The sequence below is a fragment of the Grammomys surdaster genome, unplaced genomic scaffold (genome assembly GCF_004785775.1).
Source record: "Grammomys surdaster isolate TR1022 unplaced genomic scaffold, NIH_TR_1.0 125463, whole genome shotgun sequence".
NCBI lineage: Eukaryota > Metazoa > Chordata > Mammalia > Rodentia > Muridae > Grammomys > Grammomys surdaster.
The window spans coordinates 317,200-327,343 of record NW_021620326.1 but is presented as its reverse complement, the minus strand read 5'-3'; the positions used below and the strand labels follow the sequence as shown (position 1 = coordinate 327,343).

Below are 10,144 nucleotides of genomic sequence, written 5' to 3'. Positions count from 1 at the left end.
TCCCTCCCTCTCTCTCTCTCTCTCTCTCTCTCTCTCTCTCTCTCTCTCTCTCTCCTTTCTGTCCTCTGTCTCCCACGACCCCACTCTTCTCTGCCCTCATGGCTCTTCTCCTGTCTGCCCATCTGCCTGTCTGCCCGCCTGCCCGTCTGCCCGTCTGCCTGCATGTCTGCCTGCCTGTCTGTCTGCCTGCCTGCCTGCCTGCCTGCCTGCCTGCCTGTCTGCCTGTCTGCCTATCTGCCTATCTGCCTGTCTGTCTGTCTATCTGTCTATCTGTCTATCTGTCTGTCTATCTGTCTACGTGTCCACTTGCCTGCCTCTACCCTTTCTGCAGGTCCTCACTCCTCTCCCTTCCCCCAACATGCCCCCTTTAAACCAGATCTTCTGCACAGTGTAATTACTCAGGGACACACATTGCACAGGCCTGTGAGGTACCCTCACTGTATTATATTTCATAACAACAGTAGGTAGTCATAAAAAGCTTTTGAAACAAAGATAGGTTTGCAAGACAGTTATGCTAAGTTTTTGAAACAAAGGCATGATTGCCATTTCCTGAGACAGGCAGTGCAGAACTATTTGTAGTTAAGGTTACAGGTGAGGCATAGCCCAGTCCTTGAGAAACAGAGGTTTAATCACAAACAGGAATGAGCCTAGCTTGTGTTTATTATAAGATGACTTTCAAGCCTAAGATGGTGGCAGGCCGGTTCACCACAATTCCTAAAGGTAAATCAGAAGTAACGTAAGAAAGAGTGTTTACAACCTGCATGAAAGAGATCTATACAGGCTGGAGAGATGGCTCAGTGGTTAAGAGCACTCACTGCTCTTCCAGAGGTCCTGAGTTCAATTCCCACCAACCACATGGTGGCTCACAACCATCTGCAATGAGATCCAATACCCTCTTCTGGTGTGTCTGAAGATAACTATAGTATACCCATATACATAAAATAAATAAATAAATCTGTAAAGAGAGAGAGAGAGATTGAGAGAGAGAGAGAGAGAGAGAGAGAGAGAGAGAGAGAGAGATCCATACAACCTGCATTGACAATTGTCTCAAAAGTCCTATCTCCTCTTGAGTGCACTTTGGTATTACATAAATATACTGAATTTTGTTTTATTTCCTTCTAATATGCAGTGGATTGCCTTTTGACAATTAGAGCATAAGTTATCTAAATTTTCTATACCTATAGGAAGAAGATGAAAGCACAGCCAGGCTTAGTGACATGCACCTAGAGTCACACATATGTAGGGGAGCTGGGCCAGGAGGTCCCTTGAGTCAATGCCAGCTTGGCCTGTTGGAAACAGTGAGATCCTGTTTCACAGAGAGAAAAAGTATCTTGTGCCCCACCCTCCAACTTAATGTTTTAAAAAGAAGGAATATTTCTATTGATCTTTTTGACATAAAGTACTTTTATTCACAGACCTATATTTTTATAAAAGAAGATGTCAAGTTTTATGCATCTACATCCTAATCAAGTCTGCAGGGAGAAAATTAGATAGTTTAGCTTTCTCTCTGGAATGAGATAACTTGGCTGTGTTTTAAAAAAATCACACCGAGAACTTTCTCAATACAGAAACCCCATATTCTTCTTAATCTCAATTTTTCCAAACATTTTTATGGCATGTTTGACTAAAAAGAAAAATACTTTCTGGTTTGTTTGTTTTTGTTGTTTGTGTTTTTCAAAGCAGAGTTTCTATGTGTAGCCCTGGCTATCCTGGAACTCACTCTGCAGACCAGGCTGGCCTTGAACTCACAAAGATCCACCTGCCTCTGCCTCCTAAGTACTGGGATTAAGGACATGTGCCACCACCACTAGGCTAGGAAATTTTTTTTTTAAAAAAGTCAACAAACAAACAAACTAACTAACTAAAAAACATATCCTCCCAAACAATAAACAACAAAATCAGATGTGGTGGTACACATCTTTAATTCCAGCACTTAAAAAGCAGAGGCATGCAGATCCTAGGCTAGCCTGATCTAATACAGAGTTTCAGGATAGCCAGGGCTACATAGTGAGACCTTGTCTCAACAAATAAACAAAAAAGTAAGCAACAAAACAAAACAAAAACAAAAACAACTCCCACCCTGTACAGCAACAATCTAACCAAAACTAAAAACAAAAAAGCAAAACAAACCAAACTGAACCAAACCAAACTAAACCAAACCTAATATTTAGTCAACAATACCACCACAAAATGATGCCTCTAGCAAAATCCCCTAATTTATGAGCTACCTGATTCATAAAATAAAGAATCAAAAATCCTTTATTTCTAGCTTTTCAGAGTTTTAAAACAAGATTACAGATCATAGCATGGTCTATTAATGGAGGCTTTCAAGTCTTCAAAGAAACTTTAGGTATAAAACATAAAAAAGAGAGACCCAGTGTCCCGAAGGAGGAGAAACTCACCAACAAGCCAGAAGGGTCAGTAGGCTGTTGAGCAGTCTTTCTCAGGGTTATGGAAAAGCCACAGCCACAGCCAACAGAAGAGTCGGGTCGTGTTTGTTCTGTGGGCTGCACATGCACCACTGGCTCTATGCTCTTCCCACTGAGTTTGCTTTTGAGGATGTCCTGCCTTGAAGATGTCTTTGCTTCTGTAAAATACGGACATAAATAGACATTTTCATCATAAAACTGGGCTGCTAAGGATGTCACTTTTCTTGTCACTTGCAATCTCCTTACGGGCTCTGAAATATAATCTTCCATAAAAAGGGAATGTGTTAAACCATACTGATTTCGCTTTCAACGAAAATTACAGTTCACTTGTAATTTGAGTGACTCAGTCGGAATGACATTCTATCTCTGGATCAAGTGTGCTTGAATGTATTTTCCTCCTTCTCCCCTTATATAGAGCTAAATCTCACTCATCTATGGCAGATCCCTCAAGAAATTCCCTTTCCCAAAGTTGGGCATTCAGGCAAAAGTCAGCACTCCCTCAGGGGCTTGAAGAAAGTTTCTACTTGCTATAAGGAGCCATCCTCCTGGTGCTGGCAGAGGGGGCTTGTCGCTCTCAATTGACTGTGGTGCTGTTAGTTCCTCAGGGGCAGCTTCTAGGAGCCCCCAGTCTGTACTCACAATCACCTACCCGAGTTCACTAACTGTCTACCTCCCTCGTACCCATACCCATAAGATCTAAATCCCACCCCACCCCCGCTTCTCTCTGCTTTCCCGGGAGACAGCCTTGGCAGTTTGGGATAAACTTTTCCCTTTTTCACCCACTGAGCATCTATTTTGGTTTCTTTACTGTGTCCATTTTTTTTCTTCAATCAACCTAGAAAACACTGAAGAGGAAGCCATATACAGAGCCTGAAAATAAATACCCACTGCCTGAAGCGTCTCCACAAACTGTGTGGCCTTCGGATTTTCACTTGAAGTTTTTTGAAGATGCATACTGAAGGAAATGAGAAAATCTAGGATGTTTCAATAGATCTCACAATTCAAGATGAAGATGGCCAGGTTACACAGGGCTGCCCACTCCTAGAAACTGCTTTATTTATTTTTTATTAAATAAAAACCACACAAGTTTTTGTTGTTGTTTTTTGGGGGGGGGGGATTGTTTTTTTTTTTTTTCTAGACAGGGCTTTTCTGTGTAGCCCTGGCTACCTAGAACTCACCTTATAGACCAGGTTGGTCTTGAACTCAGAGATCTGCCTGCCTCTGCCTCCTGAATGCATGTACCACTATGCCTAGCTATGCAAGTATTTTTTTAAGGCTGTTTTGGAACTACTTGAAGATTGTTCCAGATCGTATATAGATCTCATTTGTACACAGAGCAATTAATCCCCAGCATTATAAAGAGAGAGGGAGAGAGAGAGAGAGAGAGAGAGAGAGAGAGAGAGAGAGAGAGTTTATGTGCATCTCATACAAACTATTCTATAAAGTATGCACCTCTAGCTGATATTTTCATTTATGTTAAGATTTAATTGTAATTCACACAAGCAAACCATGCTAATTCTACAAAGTTCAAAAATACAGATAAGCCAAAAGAAAAAAATTTAAAGATGTTGTGCATGATATTTTCCTTTTCAAACAGAAACAAGGAGAGTCTAAGGCAGAGGATTGCTATAGGTTCAAGGCTAGCTGAGGCTATTTTCAAAACACAGAACAACTGAATATTTCACATGAAGTTCTGTAATTTGTCTTTATTTTATTACACTCCTTGAGCATATTCCAAGACTTTATAAGAACATTTATATCATTTTCATACTAACTCTGTATTGTTTAACCATATGATGTTGCTCTCCCACTGTAGTGGGCTACTGAAGTACAGTTATGCCATCTCATGAGAATACCTTGAGCAATAAAACTATTTTGGATGAAACTGATCTCTGGACCAGCCTTAAATTCCTAAAATATTCTCTATTTCTATACAGTGTGACCCTGAGCTAAAGGTTACCTGCCTGACCTGCCTGACCATTTAACAGTCATCTCTCCACTTTGTAAACAGCCATAGCTGCATTTCTGTATCATCACAATTCCCCCCTCCCCTTAAAAACCTTAACCAACTGAAATGGAAGTCGAGGCTGCTTCCCTTCTCCCTCATCTGCTTGGGACAGTCCTGCCTGTGGTTAATAAAAACCCTATTCTACTTATTCAGGTCTCTTGTGAGGTTTTTCTCTTCAGGAACACTATAACACTTTCTTTTACTTACCTCCTTTGTCATAATTACCTACAACTTTACAATATTATACGATAAGTTTTTTCTCTGATTGTAAAATGAGCCAGTTCTTCTAGATTAAAGTGTATATATATAGACAGGTTTATTGTCATGGGGAGGGGAAAAAGTGAGAAAGGGGGAGAGAAAGAGAAAGAGTTTGTGTGCATGCAGAGAGAGAGAGAGAGAGAGAGAGAGAGAGAGAGAGAGAGAGAGAGAGGCAGAAAGGAAGGAGGAGGAGGAGGAGAAGGGGAGGAGGAAGAGGAAGAAAAAATAGGTAGACCAAAATATTGGAATTATATAGGGAAAAGCCCAAGAGACCCCTGGGGGAAGGGCAGGAAAGTTTAAGTTTGGGGGCGGGAATGCCAGGTAGGGACCAAGGAATGCTGGGAGAACCTGGAGGCCAGGTCTGCTTTGATATGTAACATATGAACCTCAGCTCCTTATCCTGGGTCTGAAACCCAACATTAAAGAAAAAATAAGATGAATATTTTAAAATGGAAATCTTCACATGTTTACTTCTTTATTTTTGTATACACCACAGAAGGCCATTTAGAGTAGACCTTTTCAGTGCCCCTGATATTCTCTGACAAACAGCAAGGCCGCATGCTGTCCTTTGGAGAAACAGGCCCACAGCACTTAGCCCCTCAGCCTCCTGCATTTCTGTCTTCTGAGCCGAGCTTCATGAGATTCAGCATTTTGATTACATTTTCAGTGGACACCATGCTTTCTCTAAGACTACTTTTATTTTTCAGATTGTAAAAATGCATTTACACTGGTGCACAGTAGAAATGCATGGGAGAAAACAGTGTTCCAGAATACCGTAGTTAATATTGCCACTTAGAGATAACACGTGCACCTTTGAAGACCTTCCGAGTAACAGACTGCATTTTTAGGGAGACAGATGAAGAGAGATGCTTCCTTCCTATGGAGAGGGCTGGTCCGAGGGAGCACAGCTTTGCATCTGTTTTCCAAGGATATTTCTGGTGATTATTCTAGAGAATTAAAACTAAAGACCAAGACCATGGTTCTGGACACGGATGAGTCAAGGCTTCTGAAGAAGGGAGACGACAGATTTATATGTTCCACTTTCTATGTCTGTGTAGAGAAAAGCCAAAAAGATTCATGATAATAAACAAAAATATAAGGAAGCCTCCCCTGCACCTGAAAAAGGCATCAGGGGACAATGCAAATGACTTTCCTTTCCTTCTCAAAATCTGTACAAATTGTCCTCTGCAGCTGCCAAGCAGACTCAACAGGGGCGGAGCCTCCTTCTGCAGAAAGCTGAAGGATGGAAACTGAATGAAGGAAGAGATAAAAAGGAAGGACATGACTGCTTCTGTAAGGGTCCATGATTCTCCAAAGAATGAGACCCTGGACTCAAATAGTATGTAAACGCAAAGAGTGTTTTATTCTGCAGAAGTCCAGCCTGCTGGGGTCTCCCATAACCAAGATAGAGAGCTCTCGGGCCTGATTTAAAGCACATTAGGGGATTCTGGGGCAGGTGACCTTTATCCTGCTCATCTCTAGGAAGTTTCTATAACAGGGGTGTGGGGGCTGGAGACTTGCTGGAGAGTCTGGAAACTATTGCTGAGGAAATAGCTACGGAAGTCTGGAGACTGCTGCTGACCAGTGTCCTTGCCTCAGGCCAGGTGGCGGGGCAGCTTCTGAGGCCTGGACTTGCCCAGTCCTGAACTGCCCATTGAACCCTGTCATGGAGTCAGCTTCACCTTCTCATTTCTCCCTTAGGCCATCTTGAATCCTTGAGACGTTTCTATGGGCTGGCATTGTTGTTTGAGGATAAATCTTTTCCTTAACGAATCTAACTAAAGCATCGATCATTCAGGGACCACAAGTCAAAGCTGACATCAGTAGGATCTGTCTTGTATTTTCTTTCTGACTAAGGCTGTGGATTCTTTGACCATCCATGAGTGGTCAACATAGAAGCAACGTTCCTCACCTAAGGCTGCATGCACAGAGTCCTCTCTGCTGGAGGAACAGCAAGTCTAGGCCTCTTCTGTAAGACTACTTCTGCCAGAGAGGACGGGGAATATTGCAGGGCTGGTGTGGACTTTTCCATGTCCTGTGTATCTGCATCTATCGCTATCCATAGGCCCTTGGAATATTAGGGCTGAGGCCCCTACATTAGCAGCTCTGGCCAGCCCTATGCCAAGGAGAGAACCTAGTAACAGCAGAACAACCTCCCTTTTAGCCCTGCCCTGTTGTTTGGAGGTGCTGGTTGGATGAAGACTTCTCCTCTGAGTAATATGTCACTCTGGATACAAGCTGTACTAGGACATAAAAATCCTCAGTTGTATTTACAACCAGGCCAAAAATGCATGGAGTAAGCCCCGAGGTACAAGCTCACCAAGCATTCTCTGGCGGCAGCATATATCCTGCAACAGTAGGGTTACAGTGTGGTTGCAGAGGTGGAAATAGGCTGGGGGCACCTATTTTCAATGTAGAGTCCCTGTCCAGTAACCTACAGTTTTGTGTTAAGTCTGGGGAGAGAGGAGTTAAGAACCAGCAATCCAATCAGCCTTCTTGGCCAGTCACTGTGGACTTTTTGCTCCACCCCCTGAGGGGCTAGTGGTTGGTGCAGCAAAACACAAGCAGGAAGCAAGGAGGATCAGGGGCGCTGGAGTCGCAGCTTCAGCAGATCTTGTGGCTGCTCGCCTGGAAATCTCCTCCGCTGGGATCTCATCTGCTGGATTGGGTCTCTCCTGGCAGGCTTAACGTGGAAGTGGTATATCCGTTTCCTGATCCCATCCATCTTAACAGCCATAGGTGTGGTCAGGATCATGGTGTGAGGCCCTCTCCAGTGGGGTTCCAGAGTCTAATGGTTATGTCTCTTAATCTAGACTTTGTCATTTTGTCCAAAGTAATGGGAGTTAAGGGGAAGAACAGACTCAAAACCTGGCGGATAGCAGGCCTCATTTGCTCCTGGACTCTATGGTGGGCTTCCAAGGATTAGAAAAACTTATGTTGGTCATATGTTTAGGGTAGGGGTAAAGTATGTAAGTTAGGGACTAAGGAATGAGGAGAACCTGTAGGGCCAGATCCGCTTTGACATGTAAAGTAGGCACCTCAGCCAGCTGTTTGTCCTGGGTTTGAGATTTAACAGAAATATATCTGCTGAAAGATATTTCATATGATAGTTATTTCAAGTGCTAATCAAAAGCAAGTTAAGTACTTCCGGCTGCTGGGATATTCGGAGTGGACACAGCAGTCGCTGCCTCTGAATCGAAGAATTGCCACACCTATGGCTGGGGTTCTGCGCTCCATATTTCAGAGGCCTCCAGGCAGACTATGGACTATGAAAAAAGGTGCAGAATTTCTCATAAGTACAGAAAGGATTCATTATACATATACCAGATCAAGAATTCCAGATAAAGTGTTTCAGCCTAGACCTGAAGATCATGAAGGGTACCGTGGGGACCCCCAGAACCCTCGTAAACTGCATATTGTTACAAGAATAAAAAGTACAAAGAGGCGTCCATACTGGGAAAAAGATACGATCAAGATGCTCGGCCTACAGAAGGCACACAGCCCTCAGATTCACAAGAACATCCCGTCGGTGAATGCAAAGCTGAAGTGGTGAAACACTTGATACTCATCCAGCCCCGGAAGCTGCCACAGGGTCCCCCACAGAAGAGACCGTGTCCAGCTTGTGCCTGAGGAGCACTGGGGAGGAGGTCGTGCAGCAGCACCTGAAGCCTGTGGAGCAGGAAGCAAAGTCCTGACGCCACACAGTTTCAGCTCACAAATACACTTGCTGAGGAAACCGTTCTCATTAAAGTGTATATTAATCCAGTCAAAAAAAAAAAAAGCAAGTTAAAAAGATAATTTTAGCAAGAGTAGAAATGCCTCCATACGAAGGCCCAGGGAGTCCCTGTGGATTGCTTGGAAGACTAGACTGTCATTTGGATCCCATATTTATGCCTCTATGTAAATGGAATTATAAATTATAGCTGGTCTGTATAAAAGACACACAGCCCGGTATTTTATTTACAAGCCAGAAACCTACATTGGGCAGGTTTGGAGCTGTTCTAACTTACCTCCCAGCCATATGTCTCTTGTTACTTGCCGTTTCTTCTGGTCACATGCTCATGGTCCGTCTCCTCTCATGCTGCTTCCTCTTCTCCAATGTCTTTTCTTCTCCTCTCTTTCTCTAACTGTCCGCCAGGTAACTGAAAACCCGCCTACCTCTATCTGCTGCCCAATCACAGGCTTTAGCCTTTTGACTTGTTAACTTTGGGAGCAAGGCTACCTAGCATCAGTTGGTGTACATGATGATTTCCTTATCAGGGGTCAGTACTTAGCAGTTGAACACACAGCAGCAGTTTCAACCCACTAGCACCTCTATGCTTTGGATTTCTGAATCAGATTGCCAATAGCTTTGATTGTCATGTATGAGCAGTAAGAACAAATCCAGGTTATTCATAATTTATTCAGTGACTCCTCTTTTGTTAGAAAAAACATACACTGCAGACAATTCTTACATGTTAATGTCTTCAGTGTTCATAAGTCCAAAGACTTTATGTTGTATTCCATCACTACTGAGGGAGTAAGAAAAATTGAACCTTGAGATAATGGAGAAGTCTAACAGTATTCTACAAAGAGGCCCAACCTGGTTCAAAGGTATATGAAGACACTTGGCCTTTTCTTAAATATATTGTCTCTAAGATTTTATCAAAGACACCTAAACACATTTGTCCATGGGCTGCTAGTAAAATTTATTCTCTTTGATGTGGAAGAAACTAAGAAGAATCTGGAAAGCTCTGTCCCATGGCAGCAGAGCAGGGGAGAAGGATCCCGAGGCCCCGTGTAATAAAAGAGGGAGGGCATTTGGTCACAGTGTGAGATGATGTCTCTGGTCACCTGACACTGGAGGATCATTCCTCTGTCAGGTGAGCATGATTCTCAGGGTGTGTGGCATGAGGCATATGCAGGTTGTTTGGAAGAGAGCTTTGAGAATGACATCATGGGGAGATGTGGTTACCCAACCAATTAAATGTTTCCTGATGTACCAAAGTGTTGGGTAAATGGTGAATAGGACAATGCTCACACAATATCTAAGAATGAAGGGTCTTCCCTTAAGAACTTATCTTACACATTTGTGCCCCAAATGAGTGCATATGCATTTCTCTGTGTATCAGTCAGACTGGGACACAAACACCCACTCAGTACAAGACAGGTTGTAGAGAGTGTGCTATATACCCCTGGGAGGACATAGGTTCCCAACTTTTAATATTTTAACATTTCATGAATGTTACAGAAAGCTGACAGATAAAAAGGCAAAGTTAATACACATGTAGGGCGTTCTCATTCACAAAAGCAGTGATTTGTCTCCCCGGTCCTTTCAGTATGTCTGTCTCATCTCAGCATTTATAATGCCTTCTGAAACCACTAGTGTACTGGCTACACCTGGTATTATAGTTTGCTAGGAGTTAGGTGCACCGGAGCCCACCAGCTTAACTGTTAGCAGCTCTCTGGA

At 43.1% G+C, this 10,144-nt stretch overlaps 1 pseudogene; it reads left to right on the top strand.

Moving 5' to 3' along the window:
• The first annotated feature begins 7,909 nt into the window (after positions 1–7,909).
• Positions 7,910–8,390, top strand: LOC114637945 (annotated as a pseudogene).
• Positions 8,391–10,144: the final 1,754 nt, after the last annotated feature.